This window comes from Haliotis rubra, unplaced genomic scaffold (genome assembly GCF_003918875.1).
Source record: "Haliotis rubra isolate DU_JTF1 unplaced genomic scaffold, ASM391887v1 Scf32, whole genome shotgun sequence".
Lineage (NCBI taxonomy): Eukaryota > Metazoa > Mollusca > Gastropoda > Lepetellida > Haliotidae > Haliotis > Haliotis rubra.
In genome coordinates, this window is record NW_025766991.1 from 1,457,257 (window position 1) to 1,481,803 (window position 24,547).

The 24,547-nt window shown below is 40.3% G+C and overlaps 1 protein-coding gene across 6 annotated transcripts in view; it reads right to left on the reverse strand.

Moving 5' to 3' along the window:
• Window positions 1-24,547, reverse strand: part of LOC124283670 (sodium channel protein para-like) — a 116,633-nt gene that overhangs the window by 35,843 nt on the left and 56,243 nt on the right. For all 6 annotated transcript variants that reach the window (XM_046719664.1, XM_046719663.1, XM_046719662.1 and 3 more), the window contains exon 2: window positions 10,671-10,741. The gene's annotated coding sequence lies outside the window, so the exon portion shown is untranslated. The remainder of the gene's footprint in view (window positions 1-10,670; window positions 10,742-24,547) is intronic.

Here is a 24,547-nt window from a genome sequence, read left to right on the forward strand (position 1 = left end):
GGTTATATCGGATTCTGAAGCGTGGTTCGTCAAACCTTTAATTTCGAGGTAAAAATGGAGCATATTGATTGGCTGCGTGAGGGGATTTTGGTCATCAAAATTTTGCAGCTATCCCCGGCAAATTAGCAGATTTTGCAGCTCTAATATGCCTTCAGAATTAATAAAAAAATATATAATCGATAACGGCTTATTGCTTGCAATCGATCATCAAAATTCATCATTTATCACAATGGATGGTATTTATGTAGGAAACGTGCTACATCAGCAGTTTTGAACATCCAACTACAAATACCTCATCCCTCGGAAGCAACTACGTGAAGATGCTGAACACGCGTTTGGTGAAAAGACTAACTAAACAATTGTTTTGAATTTCGAGTGTGAAAAATGTGTTCGATTTCTTTGTCCTTCAATTTTCCCCAAAAAATAATCCAATAATCTAACATTTCTTTACCAGTGAATGTTGTTGAACGCCGTTGGTCTTTACCCTTAGAATCCCCACTGGAATAATCGTAAAACATAAATGGATATTTTGGTATGATTATGGAAGTGATATTTGTCAAATACTAATAGACGTCACATCTAATGTGAAAATATACTGAGGGAAAAAAATAAGGGATCACATGAAAGCACAAGTGTTCCTTTATTTGGTTCCAGGTTTCTTTACAAGCTATGCGATACAACGCTTGTGAAGAAACCTGGAAAAAAATAGGGAACACTTGAACTTTCATGTGATCCCTTTCTTTTCCCCCTCAGTGTATAAAAAACGGGACTTGTTTGTTTGTCTTGTTTGGGGTTGGTGTGGGAAAACTTTACAAAGGTATGTGATCATCCATGATTATATATTAACCAATTGCCAGAATATTGTTGACTGTAGCATCATCAAAACACAGAAAAACTATAAATAATTCACCTCAGTGACAGACACTGAATATACATCATATATGCTCTTAAGTAGGGGAACTTCATTTTTAATTTACGATTGAAACAAAAATAGGAGATATATCGGTGTCAATCAATGTTGATATGATAATAATAAATGTTTTGAGAGTGCATCACGACTTGAACTTCCATATGACCAGTTGTTTGTACAGTAATCGCTCTTGAAAGATGATTGGTGTATGACGTGAAATTTGCATGAGTACAATTCCCATTCTCAAACACCAAAAATGGCTAGAAACAAACACTAACAACTGTGTGATGCAAGATGATTGTCCAAAATAATGGTCTACAGTGATTTATCGACCTTCTTGAAAACCATCAAAATCAAGACTGACACCCCATGCACGTGTATGGGGCTACCGTGTTGTGCACGTGCATTACATGCGTTGTGTTTAGGGGTGGTGATACAGAGAAATGTTGACGCGTTCATAAGATGTCTGTCTTTGAAAAGTTTGCTAACGCTTATGCTTCCTATCCAAATTCCTCTTCTTTTTGTGAAGAGTATATAGGTATGATTTTATGCCGCTAATGGCAATAGCAATATTAATACTGCCCATTTAGAGAATCGAGCCTGGCTTTGAGGTATGCAAATCAAACGCTTCAATCATTACATTGCCACACTGGCGTTTCTTCCTCCCGAATAACACAGGTTCCGTTCTTGTAAAGCCGGCTGTATTCCAGCTGTCCAGTGTGAGTGCTGATACCAGGGCCAGAGAGCCAAGCTGTCACATAGGATATGCAATCAACTAGAACCCTGTGTAATGTGAGCTGAAATGATTCCTTTTTTCCTGCGTTCATCCATAATGCAATGAATAACGGCTTGTATCCACGAGGCCCCACGGGAAACGGCATAATTCCATTACTGAGTATGTAAGGTCCTGTATATACCAGGTCCGAGGGGACACGAGATATGTCCTTTACCGAGTATCTAATGTCAGTGTCCGAGAGAGACATGAGATAAACACATTGTTGGATATGTAAGGTCCTGTATATACCAAGTCCGAGGGGACACGAGATATGTCCTTTACCGAGTATCTAATGTCAGTGTTAGAGAAAGACACGTGATAAACACATTGCCGGATATGTAAGGTTCTGTATATACCTAGTCTCTCGTACAGACCCTGAAGCAAATATATCCAAGAAAGCCCACGCAAGTCTAGAAAATGTGGCAAGTCTAGATTTCCACAGCTTCAGGGTCTGTACCAATCTGCTGAATTCACAAGCCAGCACATGGCTTGTAATTATCAGTTGGTCTCTAGCTGTCACTGGTGTTTAATTTCAATTAATGGGGAGTCTCCCCCACCGCTCCCCCAATGGAAATGAAGAAAGTCTCAGGGCTCCTTTTCATTATATATATATTTTTTTACTATGAACTTTTTTTTCAGTAAAATATGTTCATTTCAGAGACAGGTTGTTAGTCTAGTATATATCAGGTCCGAGGGGACATGAGATAAACAATGTTAGGACATGTACGGTCCTGTATAAACCAAGTCCGAGGGGACATGAGATAAATGTAATGCCCAGTATATAAGTGCCCGTGCATTTTATCAGTACAGCAGATTAAGTCATACACATTGAGACAGCCCGACAGTGCCAGGCGCTGAAGTAGCCTTTATGTCCGAATCTAGCCCGATACTGACATCTGTCTCCAAATGACCTCATCAAGTTATCACTCTCCAAGATTATGACCGTTTATCATTTTCATTACTTCATCCTGTTGAATGCTACACATAGAATGATAACATGACACATCGCCTTTTCTCAGGCTGAATTAATATTTTGAATTTTGAAGTCAGTGTTGACTTGCCGTGTGATAAGAACCCCCGTGATGTAATCCTGGAGTAGGGAATGGTGGTCACACTGGTTCTGATGCCAGATGCGAGGGGCTTCTTGTCCCCAAAATCTTGCTCGTTGTTCCTGTTTATTTATCCCCATTACCAAACATTTTGTGTATTAGTGAGTGAATGTGTACTTTTAGAAAGAACGCCAACGTTGACTAGGCGTATATCGAGTTTAACTGGATGGTATATCGAATCCAAACCAGTGTCCGAATAAATACATAAATAAATACAAGTACATATATATTTTCTTAGTGCTCTTTTATCATACAGTAATATAGCTTCAGCTATTTATGTTTGTTTTGTTTGTTGTTAAGGGCAGCTCCAAATAATCGGTAATCCGGTGAACGATAGTCTGAGCAATGGTCCATGCTAATACGATAACATTCGACAATCCAGATTACAAAGCTTGTCTATCCGATCCTTTACCGGTATAGGCAAGATTAGTCTGAGGCTACTATTTGGATCAGGCTTTGTGACTTAGTTGACTTCGTGTCATCCTCATCTTGACTGACTGACGTTAATCAATCTTGCAGTGATTTGGCCATACTCGATTTGGACGCGGTTTGGTATACCTTAAAGCGTTCACTCGTGCTCGAGTCCCTCAAAAGTACAAAACATGAAGCGTATTTTGGCGGTATTTTGATAAAGCTGGAATAGACCAAAACAGGATAAACCCATACTAACCACCCTTACTCACCCCTCGCTCCCGATTACTTACAGTCTATCATAACGGAACCGGGTGATAAAAATAACCCAAAACAAAATAAACATTGTGTTTTGTTCAAAACATAAAACCATCGACTACTTACAACCTCAGATTTCCCCTACTATCCATCCCTATATCACCCAGCAGAACCTGTTAAATACAATAAGGTAATTCGAGGCTGAATTGTGTCCAACGTCATCCATGATTACGTATCTTCTGTTAGCCTTGACGTAATCCCTCCAATTCCAGACACTCAGCCCAATCATATGGCTCCATACAGCTAATGCCAGCTTCATAAAGGTGGTATTTAGACAATACGCTTTTAATATAGATGAACACATACATGACACTGACGGACAGCAAGAGAACGGAGGCACAAATCGATACCAGCTTGTAGGATGACTAATAGTCTCTACCAGCGGGCAAGAGGGTTTTCGCAGACGCTAACATCATGTCCAGGAAAACAGCTTTGGATGTTAGGCCGCCTTTTATGCTGTTGTTGGTGTGTGAGGATAACTCAACCCCTCACACCGCATGTTTAAGTAGAAAAACGTTAAATATTGCTCTGGCACCAAATGACGTGGGTAAGCTTATTTTGACGCTGTTGGCTACTAGATCAATATTTAGCTGTCTACAGAGCTCGCTCTTGAAGCTCTGAGCATTGGCTCTATGGCAATCGAATGCAGGCAGAGTGAGTGAGTGTGTTTGTGAGTACGTACGTGCGTGAGTGAGTGAGTGCGTGTTCACGTTGTTTGAAAGCAGATATAGATTCGTCACGAACATTAAGCTGAATGCGACACACCTACCACCAAAGCCACCAAAGAGCACGGATATGGCTCTGTGAAATAAAAATTCGTAATCGAGAAGAAACCCAGAGTCGAATTCCGGGGTCAGCAAATCCCATCAGTTATACTAGCCACTGGGCCACCGTGCCGGAAGGTAGGTGGAGACACGTGACAGATTTAGTCAACGATTTAAACCTCTCAACATATGGAAGCTCTGTAAAAAGTCCATTGAGAGTCCTGCCATACCATAAACGTGTTTATGGGTCATTATCAAGCATTAATTATACCAGGTGTTCACAAGAGCGCATCGACCGGTCACAAGTCAAATTTCAAAATGTCCTCGAGATTTGTGTCATGGCGGGAGACACCAGAAATGATACTAGATTTCAGTCATAAAATGATTCAGTCCCTCTGATCCACGTTAGAACATATGTTGTATGAGAGAGCATCTTCGATTTATTTCATGATATTCCTCATTATGGCCCACAGGGGTTCGAATCACTGTTTGGACAATATTGTTTTTATATGTTATAATTAACATATATTGTAAATTGTAACGAAGTCAGTGAAGAAATAAGTATTTTAGAAAATTATACCGCTACGCTCGTTACATAAAATACACAAGGGGTGACACTCGTGATGCTAAAACCCTGATCGAAAACCGGACAGCCCGATTATTTTATCGTGCGGTTCAATCAAACCTTACGTTTTTCACAAAGAAAATGTGTTGAGCTTGTTGGTCATTCTGTTACCTTTCTGCTAATTGTATTCAATTTGTCAAACTGCATTTCATATTTGACCACTGACCCTCGCAATAGCACTACCCTCTGCTTTGAACAAACGTCTGGCCTCTCCTCGGTAAACATCGACAGTTTCCGTAAATCTGCACGAAAACGTTATTTATGCAGTTTCGAGACACGAATGGGCGTAATGTAAACAATAACACAGACCCCATTTTCAACACCGACAGGTGCGTTGATATTTTGTGTCAGCTCGCTATTGTCTCGAAATCGTACACACAAAACATGGATCTGAATGACCACATCGAATACAGAACTTTAGCATCTATATTTTAGCAAAATTGATGACGCATAATTCGATGATTTGGTCCCATTTTCTCCTGTTGTATGCTGGAAATAAACTGATGAACGCCCAGTAATAGTAACTAGAAAATGGTTGTTTAGAACATTATAGAATTAATAATAAATATACCTAATACATTTGAAACACATAACTGATTAATTCAACCATGTACTTTTAACAATGTGTGTGATTTCAAAAACGTAATAATGATAAAGAATATATTTATTATTTTTATTAAATTGGCATATATCATTTCAATATTACATCCATTTCGCATGGGGTTGATCATGGTGATGCAATATAGGCATTGATCTTAAAAAGTATAACAATAGTCATGGTATGGCAACATCTGCCTGATGCTACCGAGAAGTTGATTACACATGTGACCATCTGCGTGTTATCTACTGGATATGGAAAATCACATGACTATGATATACATGTACATGTATATAAAACTGAAAGTATCCCATTCCCCACCCCACTCCAACCCCAGGTACAGCTACAGTTTTTATGCAATAGGGAAATGGATACATTATGAAAAATACTCATGCCAATAATGGTTGTCACCCATCTCCCCACCCCAACCCCACACACACCTCACACCCCCAACCCACACCCCCTCTCCAATTAAAAAATTTGAAGGGGGTGACAACCATTATTGGCATGAGTATATTAATAGAAGGAATCAGATAAACAGTTGACAGAACTACATCATGATTGTTGCAGGTTGTCAGATAATCATGGTTTATAAAGGTGAATAAATATCTTCACATTTCCCAGATCCTGTGTTAACCACAAATATTCAAATCCAAGCCCAAACAGAATATTTGAATATGAGTAGCCAATGTGGTACAGCCAGAGTCGTCCATTAGGTAGCATTGGCAGTCTGTGTTCATCTAAATACATTAGCCTGCACCAATACGTAATAGCCCTTGTGGTGTTGACAGGTTGGAGAGGGCTCTGGCACATTCTCCCCAAACCATAGCATTGTTTGTTGGTTTACACATTTTGAGAAAACATTTACACATTTTATGCTGTACATCTTCAATAATTAACTCTATGAGGTCCCCTATACTTCTGCACCACAACACACTACAGAAACAAGCTGAGCATCAAATATCTTAAATAAATCTTGACATTGTCTATTTCCAACCTTCTTCTAATACCTGTACAATGTCAAAATAGCCTTTTTACTCTGTGCATCAAGAGTAGTTAGTGCTTTAGTACAAATATGTTTAGGTGTTAACACAATACCCAAATATCTACAAAAAGATGCAATTTGGAGATACACACCATAAAATTTTAATTCAATAGTAAATTGGTCAATAAATTCAGAGCAGGTTCTCCAAAATTCAAAGCAAAATCACTGATTGTGTGTTGAACTATGTATGTATGCACTGCTGTAAAGTGTAATAAAGTAAAGCAAAAAGAGTCCATTGCAGCATTTAATTAAACTTGTTAACTGCTATCTGGCTGAATAATTGCTGATATCAAATTATATGGTTATTGTATCAGATCTATTCTAATGCTCAAAATGATCAATATATAGCAAACTCTGATACTGGCGTCAAGCCATAAACACTACAGTACCCAGGACAGGTTTCATTATCACAAATAGAGGAATGTACATCAGTTTAAAACGTTCATCTTCAAATATATGTACTATTTTGGCAATGTATGTATTTTCATGGTAATGTATTGACATGGTAATCATACTGTGTATATTTATATATTCAGTTTAGTAAAATAGTGTGTCAAATTCATTGTATTGAGCAGTATATATACTTGTGTGTATTTTTGTGTATAGATCATTTGATTCACCATGTTTATTGTTATCATAAACATTTCTGAATAATATTGGTATAACGTTTTCATTTTGTTTTGCAAACCGATTCAGACACTTAATGTGACAACATTCTGTGAAAAAACATTATATGTACCAAAGTAATTCAAGATAAGGACTATATGTCACTGAGAGTCCACAATTTTACAAGCACACCCACAGTTAAAAAACAATAGATTGAACTTTATCAGTATGCAATAGAAAAAAATAGAAAATACATGGCTTTTCATATTAATAGCAAAAATACAGAGTCTAAATATGACGACAAAAACTATCATTAATATTATTTATATGGATCTAAACGCTTTCCCTAGCTATTTCAATCGAACCATATATCCGCTAAACCTACCCTGGATGGGTACGATGGAAGATACGGGACATACACGGCGATATTTTCGTCATCAAATTTGCTAAAAGAAAGATGCGAACTATATTCAATAGGTAAGGACCTTCAGATCCGTGTGTCAAAGCGTTAGCGCAGCAGACCCCGGGAACTAGGCTGAGCCGTTTTCTCTTTCAAAGACACTAAAACATCTACGGAAACTGTTGATGTTTACCGAAGAGAGGCCAGACGTTTGTTCAAAGCAGAGGGTAGTGCTAATGCGAGGGTCAGTGGTCAAATATGAAATGCAGTTAGACATACAATTAGCAGAAAGGTAACAGAATGACCTACAAGCTCAACTCATTTCTTGTGTGTGAACAACGTAAGGTTTGATTGAACCGCACGTTAAAATATTCGGGCTGTCCCGTTTTCGATCAGGTTTGTAGCATCGCGAGCGTCAGCCCTTGTGCATTTTATGTAACAAGTGTAGCGGTATAATTTTCTAAAATATTCATTTCTTCACCGATTTCGTTAAAATTTAAAATATGTGTTAATAATCATAACATATAAATACAGTCTACGATTGCAAAAGTCTAGAATTTTATTTTTAAAAATTATTGTCGAAAGGGTGATTCGAACTACTAGCAATGATATCAGTCGACAAGCAGTTACAGAGGGAATGGCTGTGTGAAATGCAGTAAGAGTGTGTGCGTGTGCGTGTGCGTGTGCGTGCGTGCGTGCGTGTGTGTGTGTGTGTGTGTGTGTGTCGCCAGTAGCCGAGGAATCATTTTCAGTGCCTACAGATCCCTAGAAACTGTAGATCCCTAGAAAACAGTTATTCAGTAAACAAGATTCCCCAATTACCAGACCCCAGAAGGCACCGGAGACATCCATTATTCAGACAATAGACTGGAACGCGAGGCGGTGGCCACGTCACAGCTGCTGTGGTGTTTTGACGTTGTGTACACAATGTTTGTCACTTGTAAGTCACAATCAAAACACCTTTCAAAATATTTACTTTGTTTTTGAAAATATGTCCAAAACAGGATATGTGCCATTTCCTCTGTACGCAAGCTTATGTGTAAAACAGCGTCAAGGACTGGTTAAGTAAGAACTGACTGACTGAGTTTGGTTTTACGCCGCTTTTAGCAATATTCCAGCAACATCACGGCGGGGGACACCAGAAATGGGCTTCACCCAATGTACCCATGTGGGGATTCGAAGCCGGGTCTTCGGCGTGACGAGCCAACGCTTTAACCACTAGGCTACCCCACCGCCCCTGTAAGAACTCATACATCAAGCAACATAGAATTCATTTAAGATGTCCAAGATCCATGCCTGCGATCCTGTATGAGCCGTGAGGCGTGTAAAGAGTTCAGTCACACAGAGAAATGGATTCTGGGAGATCCCAGCGATGGCACGAAAATCGAAACCTTCCTTTGGAGCCTTTGGGTGCTATTCGCAGAACCACCCGCACAGAGCGAGGGAGAAATCACTACTTCTGATGAAAAAAGGCTCGTTTATCAGATTTTATGGAAAACCTTGTGTTAAAATTACAGTCGTAACGCCGATTACAGACGGGCGACTGAGAAAATACTTACGAGAAGAAAGCCAAATCAATTGCCTACTGACACAACCGTTCAATTTGGCCGAGCGGGCGCCACCAGCTTCCAGTGCTCGGCCAATATCCGGATCTCCCTGCAGTGGTGACTGGCATTATCCGTAGTCACGGTCATGTAACGAATTAGTGGAATTCGACCACTACTGGACTGGGTGCAAGCGGCATCAGCATCGGCATCGGCAACGGCGTCGGCATCGGCAACGGCATCGACATCAGTAATTATTCCACAATATCCAGACAATCCAATAAGGACATATCTCCTAGCCGAAGGGGCTACAAGTTGCCAATGGACAGTGGACCGAATAGGTCAAGATTTGATTGCAGCACGACTCACCCACGCCTCTTTTGTTTGCCCTCCTCGCCATGAACGTCCGAAGCATCAGCCGAGTTTCAGTAAACACAACTCAAGTTCCCTGTCACTAGGAATATATCCCGTTAGGGGGCAATGATGGAGTCGTGGTATTTGTTGGGAGGCAAAAGTGCCGTGGTGTAACATTTAACAAGGATTCTGATGGATTGCTGAAAACCCTTCTTTGATGTGGCAAAACACTGTCTAAGCCGGAAGTGGCGGCGATTGGTGATGTCACTTCCGGAAGGAAAAGGTGTTTTGCGGAGTAATGATCAGTTAAAGGTGATCAAAACCTCGGGGGATGGGTTGGAGGATTGCCGGGGAAGGGTTTTGCGATTAATCATCCATGTTAAATTATTTTCAAGTAACCACGTGAATTCTGAGATGTACTCTTATTACATATATACAGAATATACACATATATACCCTAAAAACATGTCTTCAGAAACACGTCTCACATTGCTCTTTACGTCTGTGTTTGGTCTTAATGAATAAATAAACCAATTCCCCACTTTGATCAAGATTATCGATTAGTGAAGGGAAAACCACAATCGTGGTCAAATGGATATGGTGTCTGCCAGGAGAGTTGAAGTTAGGGGTTTGATCCCTGTTCTCGTCATAACATACAGCGTTAAAGGACGGTGTGCTACCTGGGGATAAAACACGTGTCCATGTTTAGTTGCGCTCTGATAGTTGCACTGTTAACAGAACCGGCATGAGTCCGGACTAGTACAAACAGACACACACACAACTCGCTCAGCAACTCGCCACACATTGCTATATAATATTCTTGAACGGGATAAATCCATTTCACATCGTCTCACCCGTGAAGGTAAAACTCGCTAAATAATGAGTGAGTGACAATGGTTTTACGCCGCTTTTAGCAATATTCCAGCAATATCAAATCGGGGGACACCAGAACTGGGTTTCATTGTACAAATGTGGGGAATCGAACTCGGGTTTTTTGCCTAACGGGCGAACGCTTTAACCACAAGGCTACCTCACCGCCCCGGAAAATAATAACAATGACACATTACTGTGCGGATCCTCACATTGCCAACAATGTCGACATGGGCGTACTATTGCTGTAATATTTCTGACGGCGGTGTTTACCCAACCACTCACACAATTGTTACACGTGATCATGTGATCAAGTATGGAGGCAGCGCATGCGTACTTACGTGTTCGGACCTCATGACCCCACCCGGAAATGATCCCTTGCATTCAGCCCCAGGATCTTTGAGCCACAGATCTGGAACAAAGAACAACTTCATCACACAAAGCCAGAAGACGTCAGATGTCCCAAAACACGTGATGCTATAATACATACTGCTCAAAGTATGTTAAGACCACCCGAATATTTCATATAACTATAGCTGAACTAAAGTAACATCATGTCTCATGGCTGACTCACTAATCATAGTAATATCATATGAAAGAACATCGGGTGGTTGTTAATTTCTTTGATAGACATATAAGTATAGATTTATATATACTTTAGCTTTCGTATAATTAACAAGATGCACATTTGTAATATGATTAAAATTAATAAATACATTATGGAACGATATATATTAACATAATATAACCAGAGGCATGTTGAAGTGATTCAGAACATTCACATATGACCGGAATATTTTTACGTAAGCCTGTCCATATTCCTTGAACAAAAGAGCATATATCGAAAACGTCTAAACCGCTTAATTTCATATTTTTAAAAACATATCCGGGTGAGAAATATCAATATTATTTATTTAAATATTTGAACCACACTAATCTACTTTCCGAGCATATCCGGGTTAGAAATATCAATATTTTTTTAAATATTTGAACCACACTAATCTACTTTGGTTAGAGCGTCTGTCCGGAGAGCGGAAGGTCGCGGGTTTGATCCCCGACCGCGTCATACCAAAAGACGTTAAAATATGGTACTTGTTGGTCCCTGCCTGGCGCTCGGCATTAATGGGTACAACAAGGACTGGTCGGCTCGGAGTCAATATAATGTGTCTGAGTGGGGTATTCATGCTTCACTGCTGCATTGTATCTCAGTGGGCTAGCACTATAAAACCAGCTTAAGTCTGGGCTAGTACAAGCAGCCGCACCTACACATACACACGCATGCACGTCGTCATATGAGCGAAATATTCTCAAGTACGACGTTAAACCCAATTTCACCTCACCTCACATTCCGAGCATACGCTTATAACGAACTGACGGAGGTATATATTTTGGGGTCTCGACCACTTGCTGTGTATTTTAGTTGAAGTGTGTTATAACAAACTACGGATATAACGAACCAGTGTGCGAAATAGCCAACAGTCGAGCCAGTAAATCTCCACAGTCACTGGCTCGACTGGCTAGTGAATTGTCATGGGGTCATTTTGTAAATAAATCACACTCTCCGACTTTTAAATCATGCAAGATCGTGGCCTGATAAAAATGTCCATCCTATTAGCAGCTTAATGATGAAACCCGCGTCTACATTCAAATTTCGGACTAGTGAAATGTTTTGTATTCTAGTAACTTTCAGGCATAGCTAGTCCAACTGGCTAGCAAAATTTGGAAACTGTAACTACGGATATAACGAACTACAAATACTGGTCTCTTTGAGTTCGTCATGGCCGTAGTTTATTGTACAAGTTTACACGTATCGACATAATGGTAATACACGCAGTGAACCTAATTTACTTTACGTAAGTATAATCCATAAAAAGGTACAGACGCACAATTAACCATACAGATTAAGAACTGCACAACCCAAGACACCGAGAAAATCACTTATACCCTTACTGTGAGACCCAGTGCGTTGTCATATCGACTTGCGGTTACATCAAGAGCTATTGTAAGGTCATCTGGTGCTTGTCTGATCTCGGCATTCTTACAGGACATTCTGTGACTTCACGCGTTCATTGATTTGCCTTTCCTAAGATAGACAATGATGACGATGTATTGACATTTCGACAAAAGGTATTTTTAAGGACCTGTGCCTAAAACGCTCAATGTACGTGGGCTAATATGAGGTCGCTTCCCGTACACCCATCCTCTGAGCAACGGCGGACGCGGATATGAGGAAACTATGAGGAATGATTGCCCGTCAGTCACGTTTCAGAGTTCGAACCCTAACACCCTGTGTTGCTTTTGCATTTAATAATCGGTTCTATGATTGCAGAGTATATTTATTAATCGGGGCACTAGGTGCATCGTTTCAGCTGTATGACAGCTGAAAATATCGCCAGATAATCAAACATGTTTCGCTTATCCGCTATGATTAAACCGGGGAACAAAGACTGAATTAGGTTTGTGATGATGGCTGGCATGACCGAGTCAGTATTGCGGGTGACTGACGGCAATAACACGTTGTAGCCTGTCATGCATACGGAGGTCAGCTTCGTGATCTCATTTATGCGACCTACAAGTCACCAAGGAATTGTATTACATCACAGTGACACATATCGGGGTAAGGCGATGTGTGGATTATTGATTTAGCCATCATAGCCGTAAGTCGTTACAAGACTAAGGGGCCGTTCGTACTTCATGGTGGGCGTGGGGGTGGGGGGTGGGGTGGTGATGATGATTTGTTATGGAGAATCATGTACTATCATTGGACTCATTGTTACAGTTAGTTCAGAAGTTGTAAAAATCAATTATATATTAAAATATAGATATTAATGTACTGATGACTTAATTTCATGCTCAGTCATTAGAGCGGTGAATGATACTAACAATGAACTTTTAATCTTGCGCTGAACACACGCTCTGAATAAAACCATGTTTCCAGCGTGACGAAATATACAGCACCGATTTAAATATCAGAAACATAGAAACAAAAATATGAAAGTCACAAATTTCTGCTCGACTGGGTTCGCGTTATTTAATTTTGAGATCATCCCGATTGAACATTCTTGAAAAAAATAGGCGACACATGGCTCCAGAATACAACGTATGCACGTCACCTAAGTAATACTGTATTGAAGATGTATTACTGCGTAAACATCTTCGTAATATTACTGTACAAACATCGCCATATAAACTCACGGGCGAAAGAAACGTCACCTCGTTGTCACAAAACAACAAACTCAGATTTTAGAAATTTAACAATCATATTTGGAAAATTAGTGGATTTACAACATTCTGAATGATGAAAGGGTGAACTTCAGATATGAATAATCACTTAGTGTACGATAAAAGATAAAATGATAAAAGATCAAAAATATGATTGTCATATGTTATTATTCATACATCGGCATTTGTACTGCTTCGTCATATATGCCTGTAGAAATATCGTCATATATTTCTGAATAAAGGGGCGGTGGGGGTAGCCTAGTGGTTAAAGCGTTCGCTCGTCACGCAGAAGACCCGGGTTCGATTCCCCACATGGGTACAATTTGCGAAGCCCATTTCTGGTGTCCCCCGCCGTGATAATGCTGGAATATTGCTAAAAGCGGCGTAAAACTAAATTCAGCCAGCTGAATAAACATCGTCATACATGATTATTAACATCGGTATATATTTGTGCATAAACATTATCATATATCACTGTATTAACATCAGGTACAATGTGTGAAGCCCATTTCTGGTGTCCCCCGACGTGATGTTGCTGGAATATTGCCAAAAGCGGCGTAAAACCAAACTCAGTCAGTCAGTCAGTATTAACAACGGCATATATCGTTGTATTAACATCGGCATGATGAACGTATAAACAGCCATACAGCTGGAGTGGTGCTGACTGTGACGTTAACAATCAACGAAACCTGGCCACTTCATATGTCTAAAATGGAGTTCAATGTCGCGTTCATACCAGGGTTATCTCACTGAGATAAACAGACTATGAAGCGGTAGATTTTTCGAAAATCTGTATGTCTTCACCGATTTCGTTCAAATTTGAGATATATGTTAATTATAACAACAGCATGCGCATCGATCTACGCAACTGGGATACGATGACGTGTGTCAACCACGTCAGCGAACCTGACCACCCGTTAGTCGCCTCTTACGAAAAGCATGGGTTACTGAAGATCAATTCTAACCCGGACCTTCACGGGTCTCATATAACACGTAAACACCTGAACTAGACTACAGACCTGTTGTGCATCCCTGACATACAAAGCTATACATAAGTGGTGTTGTCTATAGACAAGTAGTGGACATATCCCTTCAAGACAGGTTGCTGTGTTCTGTTCATGGTCATCTGTGTTAGTATCTGTGTTTATTTGGCCTAATCGATAACATCACTGAATAAATAATCACTCGTAATGAACCGCTCAAATAATCCAGATCCAACACAAACGCAGTCTACAGCAACTGGACAATGGTCAGTCCCAGACCAGTTTCTCAATCTTCTACCGGATAATCCGTTGTCCAGCCAGACCAAGATGACCACTCTCCATTGTTCGAGTACTGATTACCGAGTTACAAAGTACTAGCGACAAGGGGAGGTAATCCTGCCACTACCATCAAATCGATTTGGAATGTAGAAACTGTGTAAGCTTAATACGCGATACTTCATTGACTAGGGGACCGTCTAGTCTCAGCCTGTAAATTCTGTGATGAATCGGATGCGCAGCGTCCAGGTAAATATTGATCGCTCTCGTCATTTCCACCGCTGTCACTATCGCCTTAGTGTTATGAGATACGGCTTAACACTCTGTGATCACTGAGTGCAAGGTGTGTGTTTTCCTATGTTGGTCGATGTTTGATGTTGCTATCGACTGCAGTGGCGGCGATGTGGTAACGGATCGGTTAGCTGGAGATGGAGCACGGTTGGGGGCGAGGATGCTGAATTGCAATCACAGGGAATGGTAGTGGACCGGTCGATGTTTGCATTGAGTAATAGCATTCATTCATACAAATCCATGCACTACGATATTCTCCGACGCTATGTGTTCGTTCAATTGTATGCCATTGATTTTTGCGAGTGGCGTCACAGTCCGCCCTAACGAACTGTTTTGAACCTGAAGGCTAGGTACGTAACATCATTAGTGAATAAATAATCACGATAAAAATATAATGACAAAACTGTGTAAATAGTTTTTGTTGTTTGTACTTGTGGTATTTAATAAAACATTATTCTTGTAGTTTACCGCTGGTCGCCATAGGTTGATTCACGGGGTTAGGTGTCATTTTAGTAATTACGTCACGATACGGGGCGTCACGGAGATGGCACGTAGGTGTACAGGGTGAGTCCGCTGTTCTGTATTCATGTCGTAATTTAGGGGGACTTTATCCATGATCCGGATTTCATTGTAATATGTGTTGATGACAGTGTGTTGAGTGAGTGAGTGAGTAAAGGGTGGATTTCAGGCCGCCTTGAACAACACTCCAGTTATACCACAGCGAGTCTGCTTTACGTGGGGAGAAAACCCGAAGGATGCACGTCCGAGATAGTAATTACTATTTTTCAAAACACCAGAACGGATGTGGACAAACCTAAAACACAAACGGGACGAGCTAGGATTCGAATTAACAATTATTAGCAATCAGTGTTAGCTTGAGACAAAAGCTTGGTGTTGTTAATGTATCGGTTGACTACAAGATTAAGTAATATCATTTAAACTTTACAAACAACATAGGTTTTAATGGCTTATATCCAATATGCTTGGGGTACCCTGCGATCAAATTCCTCTTTAAGAGATTGAATGGTTGCAAAAAAGTAAGAGACTGGTTGAAACGATAAGCCTCAGCTTGATCTGACTGATGTAAAGTGATTTGATATGCCATAGAGAAAGCTATAATAATCTGAGATAGAAAGCATCACATACCTTGATTATACATTTATATCTTAGAAACAACCACGACATATCTAATATTGATTATGTATGCATAATACAAGTATGATAAGCTTGAGATACATTCTGTATCTGTGCGCGCATACACACACTGAGATTTAAACATGAAAACGCACACACACGCACGCAGACACACCTCTCTCTCTCTCTCTCTCTCTCTCTCTCTCTCTCTCTCTCTCTCTCTCTCTCTCTCTCTCTCTCTCTCTCTCTCTTCGAAATGCCTACTCGCTTTTACTGCAGTAAAACATAAGTAAATTAGAAAAGCGTCTCATATATATTTACAAGAGGGACATTTCAACAAAATAGTTTAACCCGGAATATAATAGGAAGGGACGCATTAACAGGAATCTAATGTCTTTAATTCTTGTCTGATGCTTTTAGTGTTCACTTCTCAGAATGCAAAACACAGACGGATTGGCTGCAGTAGCCAGGATGAGGGGAGCCAAGATGGCGGCCGGGAGAGGGACGCAGCACGCCATTAGTGCGACCTGCTAGTAAACGTTGTATCCGTCCATCTACCACTCTAGAATGGTGATGGTCCGCATGCTGAAGAACTGCGGTGTATGCGCAAAGCCCACAAGTGGAGTACACCACAGAGACTGGCGATCGATCCAATGGCAGGTCGGAACTCGTAATACAATTTCATGGAAATGTTAGACAATGAAAAATTAATAAGGTTTCTGGATCGTGTGCGGGCACACCTCTAACGGTGCTTGCATTCGCTGCCTATTCACCCACGAAATTCAATTCCATCTTCATCACTCCCAACCGCAAGTGAAACCGACCTTAAACAAACAAGATACTGCCCATCAGATGGTTGTACCTCCAAGGTGGGCCGTGCCTCAGGTAGATCAATGTGGGGCTCCGATGACAAGGTCCCCTTGAGAAATGGAAGTCGTTGGCTCTGGGGTCTCAAACCTCATTAATATCCCTTTAATGTTTGATGTTGGTAGCGAATGCTGGGATTCGGAATACCCTAACGGAGTCAGCTTGGTTGTTGTGTTGGATGACCTTGTAACATGATGCAGATGGGTTACAATTCAGGGCCTAGATTTTCGAAGCTCTCTTAGCGCTAAGATAGTCGTAAGTTACTGATGGCACTTACGACTATCTTAGCGCTAAGCGAGCTTCGAAAATCTAGGCCCAGGGAGGCTGGCTAGCCGTACACGTATTTCACGTTAAGGTTATATCCGTTGACATTTTGATATTGTTAACAACATTGAATGAATACGTTTGTCTGTTGTTTAACACCGCGTTCAGCCATATATCAGGTATGAGTCGACGGCCTGTAACTGACCAAGTCAGAGAGCCTAACCACCCGAACCTGTAGTCTACTCTCGGGACAAGCATGGGTTGCTTAAGCAGTCATTCTCGTCCCTTGAACAGCAGATCCTGACACGACAACTGGAGGCAACTCATAAAATCTAATTACGACGCCTCTGCTCACTTATTTCCCTTAAGATTTCCTCCATCAATGAAACATTCTGGATATTTTCCAGTTTCTAAACACCGTGTCATCGAGTGCAGCTATAAACCCTAGGCCAGTTTTGTTGAGTATGCAATATGAGTATGCCGGTATTCACATAAACATATCGTTTTCATATATCACGAGTATTCGGGTAACAGCTTGTTAACATCTGATGGTATATGATATTTTACTGCAAGTCTCCAGCCCACGTGTGAGAGACCGGAGATATTCTACATCCTTGACCCGAAACTATGCATTTGATTTGAGTCGATCGAAATATTCTCTATGTATAAGAAAGAGAAATAGAAGGCTCTCGCCATTTTAAATCAACCTACAGTTTGTTATTCGCTGAATCCGGAATTATGTCGCTTGATAGCAACTTGCTTCAACCATCTTCGAGTATCCAGGGAATTCCATTATTGTTTGATAAACACCGTCGCGACGTTTGCTTGGCGTCACCATGTCCACCCACACAAAATATTAAGAGTATTTTCAACGACTAGAGTCCGATTCCAAACGGTTGAATGTTTAAGTGAGTTTCTAGTATTATTCCACCAATAAAACCATGGGAGACACCAGAAATGGACTTGACACATTGTACCCATGTGGGCAATCGAACCCGGTCTTCGGTGTGATGGGAGAAAGCTTTAACCACTAGGCCACCCCAACTAGGCCAACGAAGGTGATATGGAAACATGACAGAACCAAATTTCAGTGTACATATTAAACGAAATAGACACAAAAACAATGTCAGATTCAACTCAATATTTTAACTTGAACAATTGACCAGCCTTTGCATGTGTTCGCGACAGATGCCGGCAGTAGTGCAAGGGACACAGTCACACCTGATCTCATCTTAAAGATTAATTAAACATGATAAAGTCCAAATTGTACAATTGATTTTTTTGCTATATCTATGGAAATGTGATGTAGTCATGTAACGTCGCACGGTTGTGGGCACAAACGTCTGAAATAACCGAGGTAGTTTCCGTCATCTTGCCGCAACTGAATGTACCCGGATGACTGAGATTTGAGGTCATACCGTGCGAAAAGTCACAGTGTCCCCTGCCTGTGTCAGTGCTTCGGTAGCGCTCACGTCGAGGGAGTTATGAAGGGTGAGTGAGTGAGATTAGTTTTACGCCGCACTCAGCAATATTCCAGCTATATGGCGGCGGTCTGTAAATAATCAAGTCTGGACCAGACAATCCAGTGATCAACAGCATGAGCATCGATCTGCGCAATTGGGAACCGATGACATGTGTCAACCAAGTCAGCGAGCCTTACCACCCGATCCCGTTAGTCGCCTCTTACGACAAGCATGGATTACTGAAGATCAATATTCTAACCCGGACCTTCACGGGTCAGTTATGAAGGGACATCAAAAGCAAGTGTCGTGTGTTCTGAAGCCCTTCAGTTTTACAGTCCATGTCAGCACATAGGAGTGAGTGAGTGAGTTTAGTTTTACGCCGCTTTTAGCAATATTCCAGCAAAATCACTTCACACATTGTACCCATGTGGGCAATTCGAACTCGGGTCTTCCGCGTGACGAGCGAAGGCTCTAACCACTAGGCTACCCCACCGCTCTCGGCAGACAGGACAGTTGTTTATAGAAACAGATATATATCACAACTGCTTGTATTTAGAACCCCAGAAGATCCGGGTTAGAATTGATCTTCATCAACCTATGCTTTTCTTATTAGGCGGGATCGGGTTGTCATCGTAGTTGGTCGACACATGTCATCGTAGCCCAATTGCGTAGATTTGTACATTATTATTTACTGACCGCCATCTTAGCTGGGGGCTGTTCCACAAAGCGTTCGTAACGTTACGACCTGTCGTAACTCTATAGTTTATCATAGGCTTACGAACGCCGTAGCGCTTTAAACACTATTATTTGTATACACAATCAGTAGTATATAGATTTTGGTAAAATACTACGACTTGTATGTGCAACCTACACTATTGGGAAGACAAATTCACAATTACATGTATACCACTCCAACAATAATGGACGGAAGAAACGACAAAACTATTTCAACATCCATAAGAAATATAATCTAAAGCAGGGCGATTGAACAATTCCGGTTGTATCATGAGCAGTGATGACACCAGGTGTTTGCGAAAAGGTGGGCGTATCCTGTCCCACACTGTTTCAGATGCAAGCACGTATTCACTTCAATAACACATCCACGCATTCTATGAAAGAAAGCCCTCTTCTGCTTTGCTCAGATATAATCACCATGTGCCTTTCGTGTGACAACCATTTCAACGTACCAGAATGGAATTGCTCCTTATCATAATGCCCGAGTCATCAGGCCAGCTATTGCTTATATGTTACAGTTCCAATCCCTAACCTCTGTGTGGTAACGAGAGATCTAACTATGATCGGACTGAAAATTTAAAAGACACGAAGGAAAATAAAAAACAATTTACTCAAGATGTAGCTGATAACTGGAACAAATTAGTATGCCAATGAATTAATTGCAGTTTCAACACCAGGATCCACTTCTTTTCTGGCAATCGATTCCATGTTAGTGCAGAGCGGTTAAAGAGTTAATCAAGATTTGGACACATCAGTATAGCCATCCTACCTTTCTGTTACTAATAATCCTCCGGGACCCGATAATGACCGAGCAATAAATCAAATTTACCACAGCTTTGTTACTTGTTACTAGTAATCTTGTATGACTAGTTAATGAACCAGCAGTAATTAACTACCGGGCAACAGAAAGTTTACACTTAAAATTTGAATTGATGAAAGGAAATCACAAACGTGGTCAAAATGGTAATAGGCTGTAAACATCGCCGAAACACTGCAAACATGTCCCAAACACAGCTAAGATCAGCGCCGAATAATCATTTCCTGTTTGTAATATTTTTAACCAACACCAAACATGGAAACCTTCTTGTCTAGGCATTGAAGATATTGAACATGCTTCTTACAAATTGACTTATGTTTAACAAAATTGATAACAATACAGATAAATTGAATTTAAAATATGTGTGTTCACTTCAGCAAAGGAAAGAAGAAAGAGAATTCCTTCACGAATTAATTTCAGCCATCATCTGAGTAACCTATAAAGGTGATCTCACTTTAAGGCCCTGGCAACTTCACTCTAAAGCCAACAGCCATGACAACCTCAATTTAACATCACCAGCGATGACACGTGAACATGAACGACGATGACAGCTACATTTCAAAAGTCATCAGACATTAACGTAAATGTTAGGGCATTTTGTAGGATATCAACTTCATTGTCAGTACAATATTAATATATAGTTGTGGCTTTGTGTGGGCAATTTCATAAATTAGCAGCTGCAGTGCCATGACAATTTCAAAACACAGTAGCTGCAATACTAGGACAATTTCATAATATAGTAGCTCAACGCCAGGACAACTTCATAATATAGTAGCTGCAATACTAGGACAATTTCATAATATAGTAGCTGCAATGCCAGCACAATTTCATAATATAGTAGCTGCAATGTCAGGACAATTTCATAATACAGTAGCTGCAATGCCAGCACAATTTCATAATATAGTAGCTGCAATGCCAGGACAATTTCATAATTTAGTAGCTGCAATGCCAGGACAATTTCATAATATAGTAGCTCAACGCCAGGACAATTTCATAATATAGCAGCTGCAATGTCAGGACAATTTCATAATATACTACCCACCAATAGTTTAGCTGCAATGCCAGGACAATTTCATAATATAGTAGCTAGATTCTAACGTTGCAATGCCAGGACAATTTCATAATGTTGTAGCTGCAATGCCAGGACAATTTCATAATATAGTAGCGTGTAAAACATTATTGTCATGAGGACAATTTCATAATATAGCAGCTGCAATGACACCAAAACAATTTCATAATACACGTAGCTGCAATGCTTTTCAGGACAATTTCATAATATAGTAGCTGCAATGCCAGGACAATTTCATAATATGGAGTAGCTGCAATGCCGAATCTATAATTTCATAATTTAAGTAGCTTTAAGTGAGTCTACAATTTCATAATATAGTAGCTGCAATGCCAGGACAATTTCATAATATAGTAGCTGCAATGCCAGGACAATTTCATAATTTAGTAGCTGCAACGTCAGCACAATTTCATAATATAGTAGCTGCAATGCCAGCACAATTTCATAACATAGTAGCTGCAACGTCAGCACAATTTCATAATTTAGTAGCTGCAAGGTCAGCACAATTTCATAATACAGTAGCTCCAGGACAATTTCATAATTTAGTAGCTGCAACGTCAGGACAATTTCATAATACAGTAGCTGCAATGCCAGGACAATTTCATAACATAGTAGCTGCAACGTCAGCACAATTTCATAATTTAGTAGCCGCAATGCCAGGACAATATCATAATACAGTAGCTCCAGGACAATTTCATAATATAGTAGCTGCAATGCCAGCACAATTTCATAATATAGTAGCTGCAACGTCAGCACAATTTCATAATATAGTAGCTGCAATGCCAGGACAATATCATAACAATTTCATAATATAGTAGCCGCAATGTAGCCTGCAATATCAGCTGCAATGCCAGGACAATTTCATAATATAGTAGCTGCAATGTCAGGACAATTTCATAATATAGTAGCTGCAATGCCAGCACAATTTCATAATATAGTAGCTGCAATGCCAGGACAATTTCATAATATAGTAGCTGCAATGCCAGGACAATTTCATAATATAGTAGCTGCAATGCCAGCACAATTTCATAATATAGTAGCTGCAATGCCAGGACAATTTCATAATATAGTAGCTGCAATGCCAGCACACTTTCATAATACAGTAGCTCCAGGACAATTTCATCATTTAGTAGCTGCAACGTCAGGACAATTTCATAATTTAGTAGCTGCAACGTCAGGACAATTTCATAATATATCAGCTGTACTCCAACGCCAATTCATTTCTTCATGTTATTTTCGAACCAGTCAGCTGCAGTCTCCATTACAAATGAATTGCAAGCATCAGATCGTTGCAGCCCTCTGCATCCGAGCAGTTCTGTGCACCAGTGCGCGCACCAAACCATCTGATGATTATAGTGCTACAGATAAAACCGTATTCATTATGAGTAGTGCTGGCGACGATCAACCCGCAGGAACAGTTTCGCACGCTAAGCCTCTCTACACGGGATGTACGAGCAGGTCAGGCAATGGTGGATACGGGAGGCAACATGTTCAACAAAGTACCACGTCACACAGATCTCATAAGTGCAAATCGAATCCTACTCTCAGTGATTTCATAAACATGTCCGCTGTTGCATACTGGCGCCTTGGGTCGATCGGTAGACAAGAGATGCTGAAGCAGCGTGGTGTAAAGAACTGGATGATACCTTTGATCGCATTGGCAGTAAAGGTGGACATTTCGAATCTTTTCCTTTCTGTTCGACTTCTCATTCTCATCAACAGTTTAAACGTCATTCTAATAGTTTTAATTATCAGAATTTAAACAACTGGTGCTTAAAACATCATTATATTACACTCCATCCACAACCGTTCGGCGTCGCTTTGCGATCTCACCCACAGAGGTAATGGTTGATAATTAAACGTCACTGTGACACTTTCTGATCATTTAACACTTGATCAAGTTCATGACTGTATATATGTCGAGTCTGGGTCACCAGTTTTATATCTATTGCAGGTAAAAATTAGAGGATTGCGCAGTCCCAAATTCTGGGATTAAGTGAACGTCTCGAATAATCCCCAGATGAATCATAGCTCTGACTGACCTATTATATTGAATCATTGATTGAGATTCAGTACCGTTGCATCATGTGTATGAGAAAACCCCAGAATATTCTAGTCATAAAGTATAGATTTAACATCTGGCGTCACATAACGAACCCAAGCCTCCTTTACAATCCAATTACAATGTGACAAGCTGTGTAATATCTACAGGCCATTAAACTTTAGTATGCACTTTAAACCGATACTGCTTACTTTGAAGTGGTTTATCTCCCTTTTATGAACTCTCGGCACATAGATGTGCATTATTAACGAAATGGTTACAGCTATATCGGGCAGATGCCACTCCTTCACCTGCCACCAAAATAGTTGCAGGTCACCTTGACCTTCCACCCGACTTCCGCCAGCGCGTGAGAACATGGCGTGTTGCTTTAAAAGGACGTTTGAATTAAAATAACAAATAACTAAATGATTTATGTAAGTTAATGCCACCTCTCCCACGACCGACACAACCGCATGTTAGAAGTATAGGCAGCATTTTCGTCTTAATGTGTAGAAACTTGGAATGGGATTTTGACAAACTGTTTTTAAAAAATGTAGACGTTAATTACGTTTTTTTACTCAAGAAAATGAAAAATACCTGTGGCTACACGAGATATACCGGTTTGCCTGACTTTATTGGTGGATCAAAAGGAAGCCGTGGTTTGGTCGGCACACGCTTCAACACCATATGTTTAATTGGTCAAAAGAAGGAGCCGATTCAATCGAGAGTATTAATGACGCCGCCGCAGCGGCCCATTTAAAATGCATTGCCAGGACAATAAAATCCAAATTTACTTCACAATGTAGAATAACATAAATATCAAAATAGGGATCTTTAATGAAAGGGAATTTTATACATGGTACGACTCGTAGAGTCTGCGGTGAGTCATTGTCATTTTTAGTTATTTCTTTTAAAAATTTGAAAAAAGACAATTACTGGTTAGTCATAGGGTGGGAAATGTCAGCATGTCTGGTGTGGTGGCATTATTACCTGTGTCATTGTGAAAATGAGTACACAGGTGATTACCATTAGAACCTTTGTCCTTGTAGTAATTATCGT